General features: G+C 46.2%; 1 long non-coding RNA gene across 2 annotated transcripts; it reads left to right on the plus strand.

Moving 5' to 3' along the window:
* The first annotated feature begins 1,757 nt into the window (after positions 1–1,757).
* Positions 1,758–14,571, plus strand: LOC140460559 (uncharacterized). Of its 2 annotated transcripts, XR_011954194.1 has the most exons (4): positions 1,758–1,878; positions 6,892–12,421; positions 12,869–13,825; positions 14,406–14,571. It is a non-coding gene; the product is annotated as an uncharacterized lncRNA (long non-coding RNA). The 2 variants fall into 2 exon arrangements; XR_011954193.1 differs by having other exon boundaries at positions 6,892–13,825.
* Positions 14,572–16,836: the final 2,265 nt, after the last annotated feature.

Genomic DNA, 16,836 nt, shown 5'->3' on the forward strand with positions numbered 1-16,836 from the left:
GATCTGAGCGAGGGCTGCAGGTGGTAGGAGCTAACTGGTTGGGCAGTGGGAGTAAAAACAACATTGGGGAGGGGGAGGTGGTGGTAAGGGACAGAACAGTGACAGGGATGGTCTCCGTTCTCTGCAGTTGTCAGCAGGAGCACAGATGGCATTGGTGTCTGTTTGGTGCCAGGATTCAGGAACCGATGTGCTCAGGGCTGGAGATGTGGGAAAGGGACGTTGCAGTGGCTGTGGTCCAACAATGTCAGGAGGAGAGAGCCTCTGCTGAGGGAACATGAGAAGTTAGAAACTACTAGGACAAAGCAGAACATCAAAGCTCTGGGCGGAATGGTGGCTCATTGGTTCGTACCACTGACTCACAATGTCAGGGACCTGGGTTCAGTCCCACTCTTGAGCAGCTGTCTGTGTGGACTTTAACACGTTCTCACCCTTCTGCCTGCATGAGTTAACTCTGGGTGCAGTTCAGGGTGGATCGGCCGTGCTAAAGTGTCCACATATGTGCAACTGAGGGTCGGTTAACCATGGGGAACTGCAGGAAGAACGGGTGGGTCTGGATGGGATACTGTTTGGAACGTCAGTCTGAATTTTATGGGCCAAATGGCCTGTCAGGATTATATGATTCTACTGAATTAGCCAAGCATCTATTTAGAAACAATTGCCTCAGGTCTGCTGTGGGTGGAGTGGGTTCCAATTCATGAGACACTGACATCAGTCCTGATGAAGGTGGGATTTGTACTGTCAGTCTCCCAAACTTTTGGTCCTCATCCAATCTCTCTCCTCACACTGTGCACTTACCAATTCTCTGTGCTCAGCCTTCTTCGCTCTCTTCTCCTCATTTTCTGCACCCCACCCTCTGTCCCCTGTCATTTTCTCTTTCTTTCTACCCCCACTCCCCTGTCCATTCTCTTTCTCAGGAAAGAGAGACAATCGATAGTGATGACTACTTGGAAGACAGGGGTGCGCAAGAAATGGCTGATCTTCAAAATTAAGAACAGCTAAAATGATAGATTCAGAAACATTGTTAACATCTAAAAGCATATTAATTTATTTTTTAAAAGACTGCAGTCATGTTTCTGAAACTTGTATTGAAATACACGCATAGAGTCATACAGCACAGAACCAGATCCTTCAGTCCAACTCGCCCATGCCCTCCAGATCTCCTAAATTGATCTAGTGACCCATTTGACAGCATTTCGCCCATATCTCTCTCACACCTTCCTCTTCAGATACCCATCCTGACCCTGATGCCTTTCAAATGTTGTAATTGTACCAGCCTCCACCACTTCCTCTGGGCAGCTCATTCCATACACACACCACACTCTACATGAAAGTTACCCCTTAGGACCGTTTTAAATCTTTCCCCTCTCACCCTTAACCTATGTCGTCTAGTTTTGGACCTCCTCTACCCTGGGGAAAAGACATACAAAGCCGGACGAAATTCAAAAGGAATAAAATATCGATCCACAGGGAAAAATAAAATTGTGGCTGCAGCTTTTTTTTTCTCCTATTGACATTTGGACACTTAAAATCTGTCAGGAACGCCAGCACCTCCACAGAGCATACTGCGCATGCTTCTCGGTGTCAGCGACAACTGCGCATGTACTGCGGTGTCAGCAACAACTGCGCATGTACTGCGGTGTCAGCAAAAGCACTGAGTGTGCTCGTCGCTGTCCGCGGAAACGGCGCTTGACTTCCTTCTGAAGGACCAATGGTGAGACCCGGAGGACCGGAAGGAGCCTGGTCCTCCTGCCATTCAGGGCCGTCTCTGTCTGAACGCGGAAGTTGGGCCGTGAGTTTCTGAAACTGCTGTTGTTCCTCTCTCCCTTTGAGTGAAGATTGAGCTTCACCCCAGACTGCAACTCTGTCCAACATCTGTGGGTACGACACTCTCTTTTCTCACCCAATTTTTCATTTATTTTTCGTTCTGGGATTCAGTAGCTGACTTGCACGAACTGAAGGGAAAGGGAGTGAATCCAGGGAGGGGACAGACTTTGGAAAAGTTGGTCCACGTCTGTGTCTCAATTGGCAAACGCACAGCAAATGCAGTACCACAATGTAAAGTTAAAGCCTATTGATTTAAAAAAGGCAGAAAGGATGTGCAAAGTTTAAATGATAATAGATTGGTATGTGGAGAAAGTGAGGACTGCAGATGCTGGAGATCAGAGTCAAGTGTGGTGCTTGAAAAACACAGCAGATCAGGCAGCATCCGAGGAACAGGAGAGTCGATGTTTTGGGCACGAGCCCTTCATCAGGAATGATGTGTGGATGTACAAAGGGACCTCAGCGTCCTTCTGCACCAGTTGTCAGAGAGGTACAGCAAGCAGTCAGCAAGGCAATAGGAATTGAATTCAAAAATGGGGTTGACTTCCTGCAATTGGGGGGGAGGGGTGGTCATTGAATATATTCAAGGCTGAGGTCATCTGACTTTTGAACAACAAAGAAGTGGATGGTTATAGGGGAAGGCAAGAAAATGGTTTTGAGACCATTACAGAATCATACAGTGCAGAAATAGACCCTTCAGTCCAACTAGTCCATGCTATGTTCGCATACTAAACTGATCCCATCTGCCAGTGTTTGGCCCATATCCCTCTGTCACAAAGCTGGTCCTTTTTCTAAAAGCTGGTCCTTCTTCTCAAGGATACCGTGTCCTTGGTTTTTTTTCAGAGTGGTGGTAAAACGACCACAGACTCCAAAATGGATGTTTTTTTTACAGAAATGGAAAGAGTATTGGTTGGCTTTTTTGTTTACATGTCAACCGATGACACTTTAGGCCCAAGCTTTTATGTTTTCGAAGTGACCTGCATAATGAAAGACAAGTGATCTGTTGTGAAAGCTGAGGCCTTGTTTGAGTGAGTTCAGCAGTGGACTGTGTGGAGAAAAGAACAGCATAATTAAGTCTAGTTTAGATAGACTGAGTTCTGTGAGTATTCTATATTCTGTTCTTTGTGTTTCATTCTTTATTCTTGTGAATACATTTATCTATTTTAAATCCTGGTAGTCAACCTAGCTAACTTTGGGTAATTTTCACTGTGCACTTACTGAAACAAATAGCAAAGTTACGGTCTGTGCTGCCTGCTTCAGAATGTTTTGAGTGGTCTGGCCTAGTCCATAACACCTCCAAACCTTTCCCATTCATGTCCTTATCCAAACGTCTTTTAAATGTTGTAACTGTACCTGCATCCCCGCTTCCTCTGGACATTCATTCCACATACGAACCATTCTCTATGGGGAAACAAAGGTGTCCCTCCTGTCTTTTTAAAATCTTTCTCCACTCACCTTCAAAATTTGCTCCCTAACCTTGAAACCCCCACTTTAAGGAAAGGAAACCCCGTCATTCACCTCATCTATACCCCTCATGACTTTATAAAGCTTGATAAGATCACCTCTCAACCTCCGATGCTCCAGTGAAAAAGGTCCCAGCCTGTCCACCAAGATGTAGGTATATTCATATCCAGTTCAATGTTGGTGCAGATCTGTTCAATGTTGGTGCAGACTTGAAAGACCAAATGGCCTACTCCTGCTCCCAGTTCTCTCTCACTCCGTCCAGGACAGCAAGAGACCATAAGACCTAGGAGCAGAAATTAGGCCATTCAGCCAATCAGGTCTGCTCCACCATTCAATCATGGATGACAAGTTTCTCAACCCCATTCTCTAGCTTTCTACCCGCAACATCAATATCCTTGATACACAAAAACCTATTTATCTCTGTCTTGAACATACTCAGTGACTTGCCCAACACAGTCTCTGTGGTAATGAATTCCATAGGTTTCGTACTCTCTGGCGACAAAGGTTTCCCCTTTATCTGCATTCTAAAAGGTCTTCCCTTTACTCTAAGGCTGTGCCCTTGGGACCTAGTCTCTCCTACCAATGGAAGCATCTCCCCAACATCCACCCTGTCCAGGCCAGTCAGTATTCTGTATGTTTCAATTAGAACCCCCCCCTAGCGTGGGCTGGAAATCAGTGTAAACCAGACCCTTCAGGATGAGGGACAGCATGGATGAGGTTCAGCAAAGTGAGAATGGAGGGAGAATGTGTGGGATGGAGATTGTCATCGTTAAGGAAATAAGAGAGGAAAGAAAGTTCAATCTAAATTAGAATTGAATGGATGGGCTGATGGGTCGAGGAGTGCCAGATAAAGTTTCATTTAGATAAATGTGAGGTGTTGCATTTTGGAAAGGCACATCAGGGCAGGATTTACACACTGGCCGTGGAGAGTGTTCCTGCATCAAGAGACCATGGAGTGCAGATTTGTAGTTCTGTGAAAGTGGAGTCACAGGTAGACACGGTAGTGAAGAAAGCGTTTGGTGGCGCTTGCCTTTATTGAGCAGAGCATTGAATACAGGAGTTGGGAGTCATGTTATGGCTGGACCTGACATTAGTTAGGCCACTTTTGGAATACTGCATTCAGTTCTGGTCTCCTTTGTTAGAAAGATGTTGTGAAACTTTAAAAGAGTTTGGAAATGATTTACAAGGCTGTTGCCAGAGCTGGGGGGTTGGGGTTGTAGGGAGAGGCTGAAAAGACTGCGGCTGTTTTCCCTGGAGCGGAGGAGGCTGAGAGATGACCTTATACAGGTTTATAGGGGGCATGGATAGGAGTCCAAAATGAGGGAGAGAGAAAAAGAAATTTACATTGCAGGGAATCTGCACAGTTACTGGACATTGCAGTGCATCTGGGAAAGGTTAATGAACAGCAAACTTCACAGCTGACCATGGAGGAACCTGTGTGGGGGAGCTCACAGAACAGGAACAGAGAAGTGTATAGTCTTTAATGTGTAACTTAGCTGTAAGTCTGCAGTCGTGAATGGAGTGGATTCTTTCTTGATTATATGTTTTACTGACATCTGTCTCTTGATTAAATTTTAAAAATATAAATCACAAGTACTGTGTTAGCCCAGAGCACTTTTTTAGAGCAAAAAGACGGTGCTATTTTCTGGGTCTGTAGATTGTGAAGGAGCAAAGGTGGCCTTTATGAGAGTGATATGCTCTTCCTGTCAGATGTGGGAGATTAGGGAGAGTATCCATGTTACTGATGATTATGTCTGCAGTAAGTGTGTTTGCTTGCAGATCCTATTGGATCGCGTGGATAAGTTGCAGTGACAGTTCGAGGTAATGAGGAATTTACAAGACCTGGGGGTATGATGGTTTGGCAATGATAGGAAGGGAGAAAAGCCGCAGCTACAGTCAGGGAGATGGGTTAACTCCAGGAAAGTAGGAGGGGTAGGCAGGTAGTGCAGGAGTCTTCTGTGGCTGTCCCCATTTCAAACAAGTCTGCTGTTTTGGAAAATGTAGGGGGTGATGGTCTCTCAGGGAATGTAGCACCAACAGCCAAGTTTCTGGTCTCGAGACATGCTCTCATGCAATGAGGGGAACGTCGGGTTCCAAGTGATCGATTGTGATAAGGGGCTCTCTAGTCAGAGGTACAAACTGACGCTTCTGTGGTTAGCAGCGAAAAATCAGAATGGTGTGTCGCCTCCCTGGTGCCAGGATCAAAGATGTCTCCGAGAGGGTGCAGAATGTTCTCAAAAGGGAGAGGGAATGGTTGGAGGTCATTGTACACATTGGAACTAATGACATAGGAAGGGAAAAGAATGCAATTCTGAAGAGAAAGTGTAGAAATTCAGGCACAAATTTAAAAAAAAAGAGGTCCTCAAATCTAGTAAAATCTGGATTACTGCCAGTGCTATGATCTAGTGAGGGTTGGAATAGAGAGGATAGAGCAGATGAATGCATGGCTGAGGAGCTGGTGCATGGGAGAAGGGTTCACATTTTTGGATCATTGGAATCTCTTCTGGGGTAGATGTGACCTGTACAAGAAGGATACATTGCACCTGAATATTGGAAGAGAGATAATATACTGGCTGGGAAATTTGCAAGAGCTGCTCGGGAGGAATTAAACTAGTAAGGTGGGGTGGGTGGGGAGGTACCCAGGGAAATAGTGAAGAAAGAGATCAACACGAGACTGGTACAGTTGGGAAAGAGAGTGAGTCAAACAGTCAGGTCAGGAAGGGACAAAGCAGAGAGCAAGGTAGGACTGACAAATTAAACTGCATTTACTTCATTGCAAGAGGCCTAACAGGGAAGGCAGTTGAACTCAGGGCATAATTAGGAAGATGGGATATGATATCATAGCAATTACAGAAACGTGGCTCAGGGATGGGCAGGACTGGCAGCTTAATGTTTCAGGATACAAATGCTACAGGAGGCAAGAGATGAGGGGGAGTGGTGTTTTTGATAAGGGATAGTATTCCTGTTGGACTTAAGGAGGATATTCCTAGGAATACATCCAGGAAGGTTATTTGATTGGAACTGAGAAATAAGGAAGGGATGATCACCTTATTGGGATTGTGTTGTAGACACCTTCATGGTCAGTGGGAAATTGAGAAACAACTTTGTATGGAGATTTGAGTTACCTGTCAGAGTAATAAGATGGTTATTGTTAGGGATTTTAACTTTTCAAACATAGACTGGGATTGCCATAGTGCTACGGGTTTAGATGGAGAGCAATTTGTTAGAAACGGAGCTAAGGGGCACGTTTTCATGCAGAAGGTGGTGTGTGTACAAATTTGCCAGAGGAAGTGGTGGGTGCTGGTACAATTATGACATTTAAAAGGCACCTGGATAGGTATATGAATAGGAGGGGTTTAGAGGGTTATTGGCCAAATGCTGGCAAATGGAACTAGATTAATTTTGGATATCTGGTCGACATGGATGAGTTGGACCAAAGGGTATGTTTCTGTGCTGTGTCTCTCTCTGACTCTGGCTTGCCACTAACGTTTGCCACGTCTCGATGTTCAGTTTCTTTCTGGTGTCGGTGTCAATACCTTGTTGTCTCATTCTGACCCCACCTCCCCCCGGATTGACAATGCTGATTTTTGTAATCTCTTTTTACAGACTATCTGAAGACGGAAGTTTCAAAATCAACAGCTGATGCTTGACTCTCCTGCTCCTTGGATGCTGCCTGACCTGCTGTGTTTTTCCAACACTCCACTTTTCGACTCTGATCTCCAGCATCTACAGTCATCATTTTCACATCAATGTCTGACAGTCACTCAATCCATTGGAACAGCAAAGATTTTCAACTATGATTCTGTGAGATGGAGCAATGCTTTTTGGTTCCTGTTTCATAACGTTTTCAGCATCAGTGTGACTGGATGAGAGACCCTACTGTTGCAGTGCACTGAGTGTGGCGCCAGAAACAGTTATACGGCCTGGAAAGAGGAATTCACACCGGGGAGGGGCTGTACACACGTTTGTGTGCAGCTGAAGCTTCAGCCATGGAGAAACCCAAGGAATCCTGCCCCATCGAGAAACCTTGGAAGTGTGGCGACTGTGGGAAATGCTTCAGTTTCCAGTCTGCCCTGGAGACTCATCGGCGCAGTCACACCGGGGAGAGTCCATAAGACATAGGAGTGGAAGTGAGGCCATTCGGCCCATCGAGTCCACTCCGCCATTCAATCATGGCTGGGCATTTCAACTCCATTTATCCGCATTTTCCCCGTAGCCCTTAATTCCTCGAGACAACAAGAATCTATCAATCTCTGCCTTGAAGACATTTAGCATCCCGGCCCCCACTGCACTCTGCGGCAATGAATTCCACAGGCCCACCACTCTCTGGCTGAAGAAATGTCTCCGCATTTCTGTTCTGAATTTACCCCCTCTAATTCTAAGGCTGTGTCCACGGGTCCTAGACTCCTCACCTAATGGAAACAGTTTCCTAGCGTCCACCCTTTCCAAGCCATGTATTATTTTGTACGTCTCTATTAAGTCTCCCCTTAATCTTCTAAACTCCAATGAATACAATCCCAGGATCCTCAGCCGTTCCTCATATGTTAGACCAACCATTCCAGGGATCATCCGTGTGAATCTCCGCTGGACACGTTCCAGTGCCAGTATGTCCTTCCTGAGGTGTGGGGACCAAAACTGGACACAGTACTCCAAATAGGGCCTAACCAGAGCTTTATAAAGTCTCAGCAGCACAACGGTGGTTTTATATTCCAACCCTCTTGAGATAAGTGACAACATTGCATTCGCTTTCTTAATCACAGACTCAACCTGCATGTTGACCTTTAGAGAATCCTCGACTAGCATTCCCAGATCCCTTTGTACTTTGGCTTTACGGATTTTCTCACCGTTTAGAAAGTAGTCTATGCTTTTATTCTTTTTGCCAAAGTGCAAAACCTCGCATTTGTTCACGTTGAATTCCATCAGCCATTTCCTGGACCACTCTCCCAAACTGTCTAGATCCTTCTGTAGCCTCCCCACTTCCTCAGTACTCCCTGCCTGTCGACCGAACTTCGTATCATCTGCAAACTTCGCTAGAATGCCCCCAGTCCCTTCATCCAGATCATTAATATATAATACGAACAGCTGTGGCCCCAACACTGAACCCTGCGGGACACCGCTCGTCACCAGCTGCCATTCCGAAACCATTCCCCTGCCCAGAGTGCGGGAAGGGCTTTACCAGTTCCTCCAACCTGCTGGTCCAACAGTGGATCCATACTGGGGAGAGTCCATTCTCCTGCCCCGAGTGTGAGAAGAGCTTTGCCCAGGCCTCTACCCTCATGGCCCCCCAGCAGGTCCACACTGGGGTGAGATCCTTCCCCTGCCTTGAGTGCGGGAAGACCTTCAGCAAATCCTCCAACCTGCTGGCCCACCAGTGGGTCCACACTGGGGAGAGGCCCTTCAGCTGTTCCGAGTGTGGGAAGGCCTTCAGCAATTCCTCTGCCCTGCTGAGGCACCAGCATGTCCACACCGGGGAGAGGCCGTTCCCCTGCCCGAGTGTGGGAAGGGCTTTAAACGCTCCTCTGACTTCCTGGACCACCAGCGGGTCCACACTGGAGAGAGGCCGTTCAGCTGTCCTGAGTGCGGGAAGGGCTTTACCCAGGCCTCCAACCTGCTGAGGCACCAGCGGGTCCACACCGGGGAGAGGCCGTTCCCCTGCCCCAAGTGCAGGCGGAGGTTCACGTCGTCCAGTAACTTGCAGAGACACCAGAGGGGGCACCAGCAGATTCCGCCGGCGACGCTGATGAGGGTCACCCCCAGGACTGAACCTCCTGCCCGTTCTGACAGTGGGTGCAGTGGGAGCGTCAGCGAGCTCTCTTTGTTTTCTGCTAGACAGCACCCCCACACCCCTCCCATCTTCCCCCAACCCCAGGTTGACTCACTGGTGGCACAGTAGCTCAGTCATTAGTGCCACTGTGTCACATCGCCAGGGACCGGGGTTCGATTCCACCCTCAGGGTGACTGTCTTTGTGGAGTTTGCACATTCTCCCCCCATGTCTGCAAGGGTTTCCTCTGGGTGCTCCCACAATCCAAACATGAGCAAGTGAATTAGCCAAGCTAAATTGTCCCAGAGTGTTCAGGGATATGTAGGTGCAGTAATGTAGGGGGTAATGTAGACTAATGGGGTAGGGGAATGGGTCTGGGTGGGTTACTCTTCAGAGGGTCGGTGTGGTCTTGTTGGGTTGAAGGGCCTGTTTCCCTGTCGGGATTCTGTGAGCTTTGCTTGCAGTACTGCTCACTGAGCCCGGGACTGCACATTCCCACTGAAGTGATCCGCACAAACCTCAGATGGCATCCAAACCAATGTCCCAAACTAAAGGGGTAGCCATGGGCACCCGCATGGGACCCAGCTATGCCTGCCTCTTTGTCGGGTACGTGGAACAGTCCATTTTCCTCAGCTACACCTGTTCCTCCAGTACATCGATGACCATATTGGTGCCACTTCACGCTCTCACAAGGAGTTTGAACAGTTCGTCATCTTTATCAACACCTTTCACCCCGACCTCAAATACACCTGGACCATCTCCCTTTCCAGGACCTCTCCGTCTCTGGCTAACGACTAACCGTGGACATCTACTACAAGCCCACCGACTCCCGCAGCTAGCTAGATTACGCCCCCCTCACCCCACCTCCTGTAAAAACACAATCCCTTATTCCCAATTCCTCCGCCACATCTTTTCCCAGGATGACCAATTCCACCGTAGAAAATCCCAGAGGGCATCCTCCTTCCAAGTTCGCAATTTCTCTTCCCACGTGGTCGACAATGTCCTCCAGCACATCTCCTCCACATCCTGCAACACCACCCTTGAACCCCACCCCTCCCAACGGAACAAGGACAGGACCCACCCCCAACCGTCCTCACCTTCCACCCCACCAACCTCCGGATACATCACATCAGCCTCTGCTCCCTACAAACGGACCCCACCACCAGGTATATTTTTCTCTCCCCACCCCTACCAGCATTCCAGAGAGGCCATTTCCTCTGCGACTCCCTTATCAGGTCCGTGCGCCCACAACCAGCCCACACCCCACTCCCGGCCCCTTCCCCGCCACCACAGGAAGTGTAAAACATGTGTCCATACCACTCCTCTCACCTCCATCCAAGGCCCCAAAGGATCCTTCCACATCTGACAGAAATTTCCCTCGACCTCCACCAGTGTCATCCACTGTATCCATTGCATCCAATGTGGTCTTCTCTACGTCAGGGAGACAGGACGCCAACTTGTGGATTGTTTCAGAGAACCACTCTGGGACACCCACAAACCCCACCGCCCTGTGGCTGAACACTTCAACTTCCCCTCCCATTCCATCAAGATCATTGAGGTCCTGGGCTGTCTCCATCGCCAAACCCTTACCACCTGACGCATGGAGGAAGAACACCTCTTATTCCACCTCGGGACCCTGTAACCACATGGGATTAATGTGGAATTCAAACGTTTCCTCATGTATCCTCCTCCTCCTCTTCCCCCGCCCCCCCCAACTTATCACAGCCCCAAGCCTCCACTCGCCCTCCTGACCTGTCCATCACCTTTCCCATCTATCCGCCCCACCCTCCTCTCTGACCAATCATCTTCATCTGCTCATCACATTCTCAGCTACCTTCTCCCCAACACCACCACCCCCCCCCTTCCATTTATCTCTCAACGCTCCCGGCCCACAAGCCTCATTGCTGATCAAGGGTTTATGCCCTAAACGTCAATTCTCCTGCTCCTTCGATGCTGCCTGACCTGCTGTGCTTTTCCAGCACCACACTCTCGACTCTGTCCACTGATGTTGTCAGAGATATAGGACCTGCTCCAAACTGATCCACAGTCCAGTTGATGGGACAGGAAACCGCTTCCTTTCTCGAGACAAGTCTCCCGAAGAGAACTTGCTGGCTAACTGATGTACTGAACTTCACAGTGCCCCACTGCTCTCAGTTATCTGGAAGGTGTCCACAAATGTGCCTAAGGTGGTGCTCAAGACCTTTAATATCTCTTTGGGATTGATCCCCATTCATTTGAGACTGTGTAGTCATACAGCCTGGAAACAGACCATTCAGTACATGATCCCCAACTAAACTAGTCCCACCTGCCTGCTCCTGGCCCTTATTCGATAGTCATAGTCATAGAGATGCACAGGACGGAAACAAACCATTTAATCCAACTCATCCATGCTGACCAGATATCCTCATATAATCCTACCGAAGGATGCAGGATTAAGAGTACTCTTTGGCAAGAGACCTTAACAAACTGTAGTAATGGACTCAAAGTATGCGATCATATTTCATCTCATATTTTAGAGACATGGTAACTAGATTTAGCCTGTCTACAATAATATATATAAAGAGGAGGGGATCATAACACAGGTAATGGAAAAATGAATAAGGAATGGAAGGGGTGGGGGGGGAATGGTAGCTAAAATACAGTGAAATGGGGGGGGATTTCATTCAAAACTAATTTAGAGGTATGTATCAAAATATAGAGACTGCAGTACTGAATATGACAGTAAAATGTCCCTTTCAGAAAGCAGCATGTGCAAGAAATCAGACAGAGATCATAAAATCCCGACAGTGCAGAAAGAGGCCATTTGTCCCATTGAGCCTGCACTGACACACCAAAGACCATCCCACCCAGGATCATCCCATTCTCCTGCATTTAGTATGACTAATACACGTAACCTACACATCACAGAGCAATTTCGCATGGACAGTCCACCTAACCTGCACATCTTTGGACTGTGGAAGGAAACCCATGCAGACAGGGAGAACATGCAAACTCCACACAGACACTCACCTGAGGCTGGAATTGAACCTGGGTCCCTAGTGCTGTGAGGTAGCAATGCCAAGCACTGTGCCACCCCAGTATGATATAAAATTTAAACAAATGCCCTCAGCTGCAAATTTGTCCATGTGAAGAACTTACTGCAAATGATTTGAAGCAAGATCCATATGAATTGTGTTTTGGGAGAGATCCAGAACATATTTCATTCATGATTGAAAATCTTCGACCTTTGGAATGGTCTGCGAGAGAGAGTGTTGGAGTCAGATTCAATTATGGCATTCAAAAGATAGTTGGATCATTAAACTGAAAAGGAAAGTAATCCGTGTTCGGTGAAGAGTAGCACTGGATACTGTGGTGATAATAATTAGGTCAGTCAGGTGAGTTCCCTTATTGGGGGTGTTCACCTGCTCTTCTTAACATTTCACTTCAATAACCTTTAGATTCCCAATATCTGTCGGGCGCTTTCTCTGTTCAAGTGTCTACTCGAGTGACTCAGTGTCAAATTTTGTTTATGAATTGTTCCTCTGATATCTCATGAGAGGGGCTATGATATTAACAGTGGTAACTAAATAGTTGTGGGTCACAATGTGCCCAAGTGAGAAAGAATAAACTGACCATTCTTAAATATTCATTTTTAAACCATGGAAATAAAATTAATGCTTGGAAAATATACAACTTGTCATGTATGAAGAAGATCAGAAATAGGAATGGGAATAGGTAATTGACTGTTGAGATGCTCTGTCTTTCATCACCATCCATGGCTGATCATTTATCTGAATTCTCTTTCCTGCACGTTTTGTTTTCCATGTCTTCACCTGATGAAGAGGCTACGCTCCAAACGCGTGCGATTTCAAATAGACGTGTTGGACTATAGTTGTGTGACTTAAAGCTGAAAAAAATTGAGTATGTTATTACACACACTGGAGCAGTGGGATTTAAACCTGAGCCTCAGGGCTCTATGGAACACTACAGCTGCATCACAAAAAAAACCCTGTCGTAAATAGGTCCTCTTCTGTTGAATGAATGGAAACACCTTCCCCCTCAACATGAGACATGACCACTGTACCCCCACAGCCCATTACAGTAAATTGAGCCCATCTCCTGTTGAATGAATGAGTGAGAACACCTTCCTCCTGAACCCCTCGAGTCCATTGTAGTAAAGGGACGGGGACAGTGAAGAGCCTGTGAACCTCTCCACCAATCCCAAAGGCAGCGGTCGGTGCGGACGAATCGGAGAGCGACATTCCGGGTTGTGGCTTCCTTTTTGACTGCAAGGCCGGCCGCCAATGGTCAGACGGAGTAAGGTGCGCTCTGATTGGAGGGGGCGTGGATGACGCGCGTCACAGAAGGAGGAGACGGAAAGAAGAAGAAAAACAAAGATGGCGGCGCGAGGCTGCGGTTTTCTCATCGACTCAGCGGGCGGTTTCGGACGGAGGGAGGGGGGCAGACAGGCATCGTTTACCTCAGAAAATACCTTTAAAATACATTTCAAATTAAAGACGGAACTTTTCAAACAAAAGTTGTGAAGAAAAGGAGACAGTCCCCGGTGGGGGTTTATTGTTTATTTTTGTATAATTTCCGGGGCCCGGGAAGGGGGAGGTGACGGTTACCGGGTGAACGAGAAAACAAATTAAAAATGTCGGCGGTGGAGGAGAGAGAGCCGGCGCCCACGGCTTCTTCGGCGGCGGCCGGAGCCCAGGAGCTCAACAACCCCCCGGAGCTGGAGGAAGGTCCGAGCTCCAAGAAGCGGGGGGTCCGGCTGGAGGCTGGATTTGCTCAAGGCTTGTATCTATTAACTTATTTAAATGGTACCTACTGTATGGGGCTATGGTTTACATTAAAACCGGAGGATCATGTCAGAGTGTTTGTTTATATTTAGCAGTTGTAGTTGGTAAAATACACTCCCTGGAGGAGCACCTTCTATGATGCTGCATTTCTTGCCTTCTGCCCTTCCCCCATTTGTTATCTCACATCTCGATTTTACATTTTCAGTCAAATTTAATTTTACATTAATCCGCCTTGGTATTCACTGTGTATTATTAATTAATCTGTTGGATTGTTGTGAAACAAAATTAATGGTGTAATTTCATTTATGATATCTGAGTTTGACATTGAATGTGCAGGTGTGAATACCAGTAAGTTGTTAAAATAAATCAAGAGCTTGTGCTTTTTTAACAAAAAGAGGAGTTTAATGATATTATTGGCATTGTCTCCTTTGAGCATGATAATTCAAGTCTGACCAACAAACCATTTCATGCAGTCAATTAAAGTTTAATTAAAGTTTAAGAAAATAATTCTGGCAGACTAAGATTTATACAACCCAAATTACAATTGATTATCTTGTGTATTCTTACCTTTAAGCTGTAACAGAAGGCATTGCGTGGCAGTTTGAGACTGAAACATGGCTGGAAAGAATGTAGATTGATGAGGAAAATCAAATGGCAGAGTCTGGGGCCACAATCTATCAGTCTGACTTGATTGCATGAGTGGTGGTTCTTCAAAAGCACCTTGCAAGCCATGAGCTCAACCACCAAGAACAGACAAGTGTGAATGCAGGATTCCGACTGCAAGATATATCGCATTGCTTCTTTGTTATTGACAAAAATGCTGGAACTCACTCCTGAACATTGTTGCAATCCACATCATATTTGTGAAGCAATTTAAGAGGCAGCTCAGCACCACCTTTTCAAGGTCAATTTGGGAAGAGTTGTTGGTACAGCCTATGATATTCACATCTCATGAAATAGTAAGCAAAGAGCCCTGGGTGATTGATGAGGAAAGTCAAAGTGGCAGAGTCTGGGGCCACAATCTAACAGTCTGGCTTGATTGCATGAGTGGTGGTTCTTCAAAACCACCTTCCAAACCATGACCTCAACCACCAAGAACAGACAAGTGAGCACAGCATTCCGACTGCAGAATATATCGCATTACTTCTGTTATTGACCAAAATGCTAGAACTCACTCCTAAACATTGTAGTAGTCCACGTCATATTTGTGAAGCAATTTAAGAGGCAGCTCAACACCACATTTTCAAGGACAATTTGGGAAGAGTTGTTGGCACAGTCAATGATATTCACATCTCATGAAATAATCAAAGAGCCCAGGGTGTTGGAGGCTGTATGTTAGCATGGATAGAGGATTGGCTAACTACCACAGTTGTGATAAGAGGCATGTTCAGGATGGCAACTTGTTACTAGTGGTGTACCACCGGGATCAGCGCTGGGGCCAACATTATTTACAATATATATATGAATTACTTGGATAAGTAAAGTGAATGTACTATTGCTAAGTTTGCAGAAGAGACAGTTGATGTGAAAGCAGGTGGCGAGGATGACATTAGATATCTGGAGAGGGATATAGACAGGTTAAGCAAATGAGTGAAAGCTTGGCAGATGGGAAAATGAGGTAATGCAGTTTGTCAGGAGGTGAAGAACTGAATATTAAATGGAGAAAAGTTTAGAACAGAGGGATTTGGAATCACGTTCACGAATCTCTTCAACCAATTTCAGTGAGTAATAGGGAGGCAAATGGGAGGTTGGCCTTTTCAATAGAGTATAAATGTAGGAAGGTTATAGTGAACCTATTTAAGGCCTTAGTCAGGCCCCAACTGAATACTGTGAACAGTTTAGGGCCCTTTACCTGAGGAAGGATATATTGGTATTGGAGGCACTCCAGAGAAAGTTGACCATGATGATATCAGGGATGGCAAGAATGTCTTATGAGGGGAACTGAATAGGTTGAGCCTGTGCTTATTAGAAGTTAGAAGAATTAGAAGTAACCTTATTGTCACGTACAAGATTCTGAGGAGACTTGACAGGCGAGATGTGGAAAAGTGGGTGAGTCTGGGACCAGAGGAAGTAACCTCCAGATAAGAGATTGCATGTTTAGGACAGATAGGAATTTTTCCTGAGGGCAGTAAATCTGTGGAACTTGACAGTACAGAGGGCTGTTGAGCCTGGGTTGTTATTTGCATTCAAGGCTGAGAGAGTTGTTTTTTTTTTAATCAGTAAGTGAATTGAGGATTATGAGACAATGGCAGGAAAGTGGAGTAAATGTTGACCAGAATAATCATGATCTGAATAAATGGCAGAGTCAACTCAATGGGCTGAATTAAATAGTAAATAGTAAGGAGGAAAAGGATACAACTGGCAATTAGAGACCAGTCAGTGTTGGGAAGCCTCGAGATTGTAGGGAGTTGGTGGCATTTGGTGCTTTGGTGATCTTATCAATTGTCATAAGTACCTATCTTGTTCACGAATAACCTTTTTTTAAGAAAGGAAATCTTCAGTCCTTTCCCAGTTTGGTGAATGTGTCACTCTTGATCCAAAGTCATGTAGTTGACTCTTAACTGCCCTCTGAATTGGCACTTGTTTTTTTTTTGGGAGACAAAGTGTCACGTTCCATGAATGAATAAAGAAAAATATTCAGGACAAGATTGTCAATGTCACTGTCAGTGAAGGGAAGATTGTGATCCAGTGATATTGGTTAAGTAGCCCAGAGATCTGTCTTCTGAGAACAAAAATTAAAATCCCATCATGGATGCTAGTGGACTTTAATTTCAATGAATAAAAAGATCTGGAAGTGAGAGTTTGTCTCAGTACTGGCAACCAGAAACCATTATTGGCTAAGACAATGAATTACAGATGTTGGAGATTAGCAACAAAAGGCACAATTGCTGGGGAATCGCAGCAGGTCTGGCAGCATCTGTGGAAAGAAAACAGTTAATGTTTCGAATCCAGCCTAATTTTGAAGGGTCACCGGACTCAAAACAGTAACAGTGTCATCTCCTCAT

The sequence above is a fragment of the Chiloscyllium punctatum genome, chromosome 36 (genome assembly GCF_047496795.1).
Source record: "Chiloscyllium punctatum isolate Juve2018m chromosome 36, sChiPun1.3, whole genome shotgun sequence".
Lineage (NCBI taxonomy): Eukaryota > Metazoa > Chordata > Chondrichthyes > Orectolobiformes > Hemiscylliidae > Chiloscyllium > Chiloscyllium punctatum.